Here is an 8,622-nt window from a genome sequence, read left to right on the forward strand (position 1 = left end):
GACCGATATTATAAACAATTTATTAACGTGGTATGTGTATCAAGGAATCTTTTTATTGTGTATTTATAAATTAAACAAGGTGACAGTAAATAATATTCCATGCAACACTTAATGTCCTTATTAGTTGTAATAGTAAATACATAACTCAAAAACTTTGAAGTTTTTCTTTTTTGCATTACTATCAATCAATCATATGTAAGGTACATAATATGTAAGGTACATATATGGCAAAAATATATAATATATAACATTACAAGAATTCACCTACTGTACAGTTTGTAAATATACTTTAAAAATAAAAACAGTAAATAGGCCTATACCAATAATTGTTAGAACTTTTAAATTGATTAAAATGATATTGTGGCATAATTTATTTATCTTTGAATTATATTAAACAATGAGGTCCCATTTAAAAAATAATCTGACAACAAAAAAACTCATTAAGAACAATGAATTAGATGCATGCAACATTCATAGTAACTCTCCTGTGGTTTAAAGCGGTAAGCCTTTCATGAGAAAAGAAATGCTAAGATGTACACATGCATAAACACAAATATTATATATCATTATCACATCAATATATAGGAATTCTGAATTCTATCAGAGATGCCCCAACTTTAGATGGACATATTAATGTTCAACATTACTACAGCAACATGCTTCTAAAATGATAGCAGTACTGGTATGAAAAGAATTATATGCCGCATCAATATATAGGAATTCTGAGTACTATCAGAGATGCCCCAACTTTTGATGGATATTAATGTTTATATCCACTATTTACTTTACATTTACTAACATTCAATAACTTAGTTAAGACTGGAGGCTTTATTTAACAAATAACAAAACATATATTGTAATCAACTTTGGAATGTGGGGTGGGTGGGCTCTTATTCTTTGTTGAATAGTTTTTGTATTTTTATCGCTGGTTTGTTTTAAATTGTTTTATAATTTTACTGTTATTGTATTTTGTGGGAGAACAGTTTTTGACGCGGTCACCCAGTGTAAAGAACAAATAAATAAATAAATAAAACTCGCTTTAAGCTTGATATTCTTATTTTGCATCATGGTTTGGCCAGAATTGATTCTTGATCTTTCTGTGGCAGCAACCACAGATGATAGCACACAGGAGTATAAAAACAATTATAAATATCCACCAAAGCCTGGTTTCACCTGAAACGCAATTTGTAAATATTATTTACAAACTAAAACTAAATCTCCCTATATTTTGATTGTTGGGAGTCCTGGCATTGCATGGATCATACATGTACATACACCATCATATGTACAAACCTGGACGAACAAGACACAATTATGCATGCAGGTTTAGCTGTATGAAGTATGCAAAGCAGTTGCTCAGTCAACTCAATTCTCAATTCAATGTCATGTTATTATATTACATAGCCCATGTAAATACGTGAACGTAATTGGTTGAAACTGTATCACACGACTACCGCTGCGAGGATCGTAAATCGTATATATCCTCGAGTACGATGATATTGACCGAGTAATTTACGCGTAATTATCGTGTCCCTGTCATTAAACATATAAAATCCAGCAAATTCTCGAGTACAATGATATTGACTGTTCAATTTTTGTGTGGCAACACTCGCATTTGGTGATAAATAAACAAAAGTCATCTACTGAGACTTGAACTTGCGACGATTTGTCCACACCATTACAAGACGTGATGTGATGAAAGACCGTTTGTGATTGGTTAATACTCACAGTAGTAACTCGGTACGCGCGGCGCGCTGAACATCCAGTGATCCGGCTCCTCGAAGAGGAAGAATTATTATTTATTCGGCCTACCTGATAATAATTTTATTATTAATTTATAGGCTTATTGTAGGAAATTCTTCTGTTATTCATCATCATCATACCATCTAGTACTGTACTAAGTACTATTGTAAATGTAATTGTGAATAAATGGGGACGTGAATAATCCTGATGACGTCATGTTTGGAGAAGTTTTGTTGTTGTATTACACATATAAGTAAATGATTATAAATATAATTATATTTATAGTTGTTAATTTTACATGGACCTATAAATCAATTTATAGGTCCATGGATTTTCATGGGTTTGTGGATGAACTGATTTTCATGTTAGTAACGATTGAGGTCTAAAATTCACCTTCTTAGCAACTTTCGCATGGTCTATTTGTAAAGAGAATTCATATGCATGAAGAAAAATAGTTTGCGGTAAAAATGATATTAAGTACAATTTTAGAAGAAGCATCCATTACATGTGAGATTTTATAAAAACAAGTCAGGCCTGCTACGGGCTCCATTTGTACCAAATTCCATGCAAATTTTTAACTCAAAAATTGTTAGATCATAATAGCGCAAACACATAATTTATATACCGTATATATTTTAAAAAGTTATACAGATTTGAAATGGGAATATAACTCTTAACCTAAATATATTATTTTTATGTGGGATTGATTTTAATGAATGTTTTTTAAATTTGTAATTTTGTTCCATGTATGATGTAATTGTGAATGTTTTGTTTCTTTTACTATATTTTCTGTCAAGGAAAACATGTACACATTTTATATGGAACAAGTAAAGATTTGATTTGATATGATTTTATACCACTTTAAGAAGCCTGGAATTTCAATTAGAATATGGTTGATCAAATGAAGTAATAGTAATAAAAAAATACAATACCCGATTCATTCTCACACCTGTCACCTTCGTAGCCTGAATTGCAGGTACACACAGGTGGCAGTTCACTATCATCGCATGTTCCTCTATTGTGACAATAGCCAGGACATGAATCTAAAAAAACAAAACAAAAATACAGTATGTGCTTTTTAGAGGGAAGAATAAACTTGTTTGTAGAAGAAAAATTAGCATTATCATAAAATTATATTTAATAATAAAGATATTTGTTTATCAATATTTTTGACTACTATTGTTTGTCATTGATAATTGGCCTCCGCCTATATTATATAACACCTAAATAAATTCCTGTCATTGGATTGGACGATCGTTTAACAGTACTTTTTTCGTGTACGAAAAAAAAAAATCTTTTCGCATTTGTAAAATATTTTTTTTATACTATTGCTTTTGAAATACAACAGCGCCACCTATTTTGAACTTTCGCAGCGAATATTGAATGGTTTCGCGATGGAAGTACATTTTTGGATTGATATATGTACTAATTTAGATCAAAAAGGCATTTAAATTATTTAGATCGTTTTTTTTTTAATTAACATCTCTACAAGTACAAGACGTGGAATCATTGGGAAAACATAATTAGCCTAGATGAGTTTCAGTTTCCAGTCGAAGTTTTGTATTTTTTGCTGCCTTTCAGCCTATAGTCACAGTATTGGTCTTTTTTAAAAAGTACTATTTAACAATTTTTAAATAGTGAGTACTATTTCATGCCATGTGACCCACAATCGTCCAATCAAATGACAGGAATTTATTTAGGTGTTATATAAAAGGCGATTTATGTTACAGTATATTGTATATACTGTATACTGTAGCCAAATATCAGCAGACATGGCTGGGTAGGCCTATCTGCTGGGTCGCGGGCTAGCCTGCTCAGTTAGGAGTAGCCTAGCGTTATCAACTTACTATGCCAAAGAATGACCGTATACAGGTAAATAATTATGATTAATGTTTCCTTAACCATAAAATATTTTAATAATTCTACCGTTTACAGTAATGATATTACTAGCCATTCATCTTCTTTAACCTGAATAGCTGGATGTTTGCCACACGTACTAGTAGCTTCCTTGAGATTTGACCAATCGCAAACGATCTTTTTGTTGCATTTATAGAAGGCGTATAACAAAATGAGTGAAAATTATACTTTCAGAGCACGCCATGTATGCATAGAATTGTTATTGCAAGCCAAATGTGGCTTGAAGAGTGGAAGTCTCTGGGAGTAGTAACAGTATATGTTAGATTTTTATTTGTCTATTATATGGCAAACACGAATTGCTACACTGGATTTTATATGTCTAATGACGGGACATGAACATTTCAGTCCAAGTCAAAATAACAGTCCTTGTGGATCTATAATGTTTACTATTCTCAAAACAGTAGTCATGTGATTCCATTTTGATATTTACATTACAGGCTATATAATATATACATTGCCTTAGTTAGAGGTTTAATATAATGTGGGAAACCGGAAGTACCGATAGGGGGATCTATACTGGAACCATTCAGGGGTGACGGACATGCGCGGTAGAATAATTTAGACCGGACTATATATAGCGGCCCGCACGTGGGTACAGGTTGTGCATATCCATTGTGGCTGAGTAGAGGCAGTTACTATGCCATTTAAATTGTCAGTTATTCGTTTTCAGGTACGTTGTAATACTATCATAGATTAAGATATGAATCATTGAATCAATTATTGTATTTAGTCACGGTAATGAATAGTAGTATTGTATTAAACGTGTTATTTATGCTCATATGTAATTGTAATTGATGGTAGAATGACTCGCCGATACACAATGTGCGAGTTCGGATTCCAATATGGCGACCAATATAGTGGTCGTATGTAGTTGTGAATAGTATTATGTTAAGAATCTGGTTTACATGTTTATTAACACTTTGACTGCCAAACACGAAGATCTTTGTTTTTGGAAACACAACGCTTGACTGCCAAACACGAAGATCTTCGTGTTTCGCGTTTTTTTACGAAATCCGGTAGATAGGTTAATTATTGGTATATACTATAAATATGAACACTGTATTCGGTTTGGAGCGTCAATATTTTACTTTTTGAAAGTAACTAATCTGGTTACGAACGATTGTCAAAATGGTACCTGTCGAAATAACATACACCGCGCATCACAGTAGCGCGTACAGCGATGGTTTGGCGCATTGTGTATCGGTCGCTTGCTAGCTATGCCGCCGAAGCATTACAAAGGCTTTTGCAGATTGGCATGTTTGTTTGTTATCTCTGAATAAAAAATAATGGATTCATTTTCAATATGAAGTCTTTAATTTTATTATTGTATGTATACCCTAATTGTTTTGGTGTTTTACTGTAAGTGGCCGAGTTTAACGAAACAGACTTGTTTAGAAATGGTATGAACATTATCATCAGTTTACTAGCTAGGCTAGTACGTAGTACTAGGCTAGCCTAGGCCTAGTCGTAAAACGGCTCTGGACCAAATTTAGGCCTAGTTAACTACAGTAGGCCTGGTGTCTTTACTATGTAGATTTTGGCAAAACATTGATGTAAGATTTATGATTTATAAAATGCAATACATATTTCGATAGTGATAACTTGTTTTTATAGGCCTATCGGTGCCGTGTAAGTAACTTTTTTGTTGTTTGTTGATCTCACCGGGCGATATTTTCATAATTGTGATTGTCCTGCACAAAATCGCGAATATCTCGACTTTCTTGCGCGAAACTAAAAAAGTGGGTTACTTTCATTTTACTATTACAATTTACATATTGCGATTTGAAAATCGTTGTTGGTACCATTGTAAAGCTAAAATCTTTATGATTATTTTAGACTAAATTACATGTAAATCAGATCACATACATAGTTTCAATCAGCTTTAAAAAAACATCGAATTGGGCTAAAAACACTGGCGGTGGTCGTTTCTAACTGTAAAAACCTCTGGCAGTCAAAGTGTTAATAGATAGGGCTGAATGGAGATACAGGTAAAGATGTGTATGCACCATTCCAAAATTAACATAATCCAGGTATAGATGTGGTTATCACTTGTTATATATAATTGATAATAATGTAACACTTATGCGATGTGTATGTATTGTACTAAAGATAACGTAATGTGTATAACAATGGTTAGCAATTGTGGAAATGTGGATTATTATGTATGTTTGTTTGTTGTATTTATAGGGGGTTTTTTCCAAGAGATGGCTGATTGTGGCTGATTGTAGTTTATGTGATAAATGCCAGTGAATATGAATGTGAATCCGGTTGTGGCCGATTGTAGTTTATATATAATAAATGCCAGTGAATATGAATGTGAATATGAATAAATGAAATACTGATGGAAATCAATGCTGCCTTCATATGATTGTGTTCGACTGATCTCGAACTACCACAATAACATACACACAAAGTAGATTTGATTGGGGATTATGGGTCACATGATAATGTTCTATTGCACTCTTAATTACGTCATCAAGAGTGTGATGTTATATGCGAGAGTACTGCACTTCTTTTTGCATGTTCATTATTGTTCCACAGTTTGAGCAATTCCACCAAAAACCTTATTTTTACCTCAAACTTTCCAAATTCCATCCGTTTAATAAATAATAATAATAATAAATAACATTTATAAAGCGCAAGAGACAAAGGTTTCAAAGCGTTTAAATCCAGAAAGAATAAGGCATTGCACAGATAAAAGGCAAATATTACAAAGCTCTAAACAATGAATGGCCATATAAATGCAAGTAGTGTATTTCATATTATTAAATTCAGGTGCACTGAAATATACTTTGTAATACAATATTCACTAACTTACATTGAACAAAATGAAATCACAACAAATTTTGTACATTTGAGTTGTTTTTCAATAATATTGTCGAATTTGTCTTTATCCTGAGATTTAAACCCAGTCACCATTTTTGTAGATAACAGTTTCAGTGATTTTTTTTTTCACAGTCAGACTTTAGAAGCCAATAAATGTATGAGGGCGTGTATGAGTAATAGACATTTATTTTAAATAATGGTTTGGATTAGAAAGACAAAGAGTTGAAAACCAAAGACAAAGTCATCAGACTATCTGGCGGACCGGCAATAAACTAACTAACTAATGGATAAAAATGAATAGACCATTTGGAGTTTTTTTTAGAAGCATTTTATTAGAAAAACTATATTAGGTTTACCTTTGGGTTGTGATGTTGCATTGTTTGTGGCAGCTGTGATCAAGCCCACTGTATAAATAAATAATAAGGAAAAACATTTTTTTAATGTAACTTTAGAAAGATATATGTTCTTTCAGAAGGGTGACAATGGCATTGGGATCCATATTTAATACAATGATAAAGAAAAGAATGAGTTTCAAATTATGTACATTATCAAAAAAGTCATTTGACGTTTAATATTCCAACAAAGCTACAATAATGATTAAGTTTTCACCTTTCTGTTGTCCTATGTGTGTGTGTGTTTGTGAACAGCCTGAAGGCCACAGTTTTTATACACATTTTATCAATCTATGACCCAAAATCCGGACCCTGTGGACACCTCCTGGTTCTGCCCAGAACCTTCTGAAAGATGTTATGGGTTCTTTAAAGTACACACAAGCCAGCAGGTGTATGTACACTAGATGCTGACTGACAGTCAAACTGGCAGGCAAATTTGTACACTAGCAGCATATTATTGTATATAAAACATTTTATTTTTGTACCATAACCGGTGTTCTTACACCAGGTGTTTCCGAATTTGGAAAAAGAGGGACAAACTAAATAAAGTTACCTTCTGTAGATTCTGTGGTTGTATCATCACCGCCACCAGTATTGTTTGCGCCAGTAAAACGGTCTATAAAAAAGGAAAATCATTTTTAAAGACAAAACTTTTCTTCCAGAAATAAAAGCTGTGGGACATCATTATTTTACTGTCTAAATAAAAATAAATGAACTTGATAAGGTGAAAAAAATGAGAAATATAATGCTCACTATTCATCATTACTCATTGCTAGTGTTAGATATTTGTTAGAACATTAATGTTGGTTGACACACATCAATAATGTAATTACCAGTAATTACATATCTGTGCAGTGAATTTGATATTGTGTTTTTTTGTATTAAACCACTATTTGGTAAAATACATTGAGCACAAAGAAGAAAGGAATTTAGATACAGTATCAGTCAGGTTTAATTTAAGAGAGTCAATTATGTATTGAATGATTTATTGTATCAAATTCTTTTCATGAGTGAATAAAGATGCACATTGTAATCTTTATTTTCATGTGAAATCAAAATTGTCTCTCCAAGTGCACAATCATATAAATCTCCTTTCAGTATTGCAATGGTACACTAAAGGGAGACCATACAACATTATGGAAAAATGCACCTAACTACTAGTACTAGCACCATAAAGTGCTAAACTTAACATAATGTACTGTAATTTCCTGCTTTGGAACCATTATAGAGTATGATGATGACTGGTTTGGTTTTTAGTACAAATAATTAACTACTAGTGTAGGTGGGTATGTCTTTATGTGCATTTCGTGTATACTTTTTGTTAAAAGCCAACTTTGACTTAATTTTATATCTTGATAATAAAGGAATGAAAAAAAAATGTTGCCATTTTTTCTAAAGACATTTAAAGGACCAAATTCAAGATGGAGGCCAACATTCAAATAAACCCTATTTCAAATCAGAACCAATAACACAAATTATGATTGTGGAACAAGTCCATTTTATGGTATTACCCATCATACAATCTTAACTATGTAAAGCTTGGATTTTAAAATGGCCACCACTAAAAATTAAATTTTTTAAATAACATGTGTGCATAAATTGTTGTTTGTACACAATGGTTGTGGTATAAAAACTCATGTACTAGGGAAAGGCAAGATATACCTGGTGATTTATTTAACTCGTTCTACCACCAGAACAATGGAGCGAGTGAGCCTCGAACCCTTGCCGATGTTATGGCTACGTA

At 32.4% G+C, this 8,622-nt stretch overlaps 1 long non-coding RNA gene across 1 annotated transcript; it reads right to left on the bottom strand.

Moving 5' to 3' along the window:
* Window positions 1-1,124: 1,124 nt before the first annotated feature.
* On the bottom strand, window positions 1,125-6,892 carry LOC140057071 (uncharacterized). Its single transcript, XR_011846864.1, has 3 exons — window positions 6,843-6,892; window positions 2,676-2,786; window positions 1,125-1,173 (listed from the first exon to the last, which is right to left on the bottom strand). It is a non-coding gene; the product is annotated as an uncharacterized lncRNA (long non-coding RNA).
* Between the last annotated feature and the right edge of the window lie 1,730 nt (window positions 6,893-8,622).

This window comes from Antedon mediterranea, chromosome 8 (assembly GCF_964355755.1).
Source record: "Antedon mediterranea chromosome 8, ecAntMedi1.1, whole genome shotgun sequence".
NCBI classification, from domain to species: Eukaryota; Metazoa; Echinodermata; class Crinoidea; order Comatulida; family Antedonidae; genus Antedon; species Antedon mediterranea.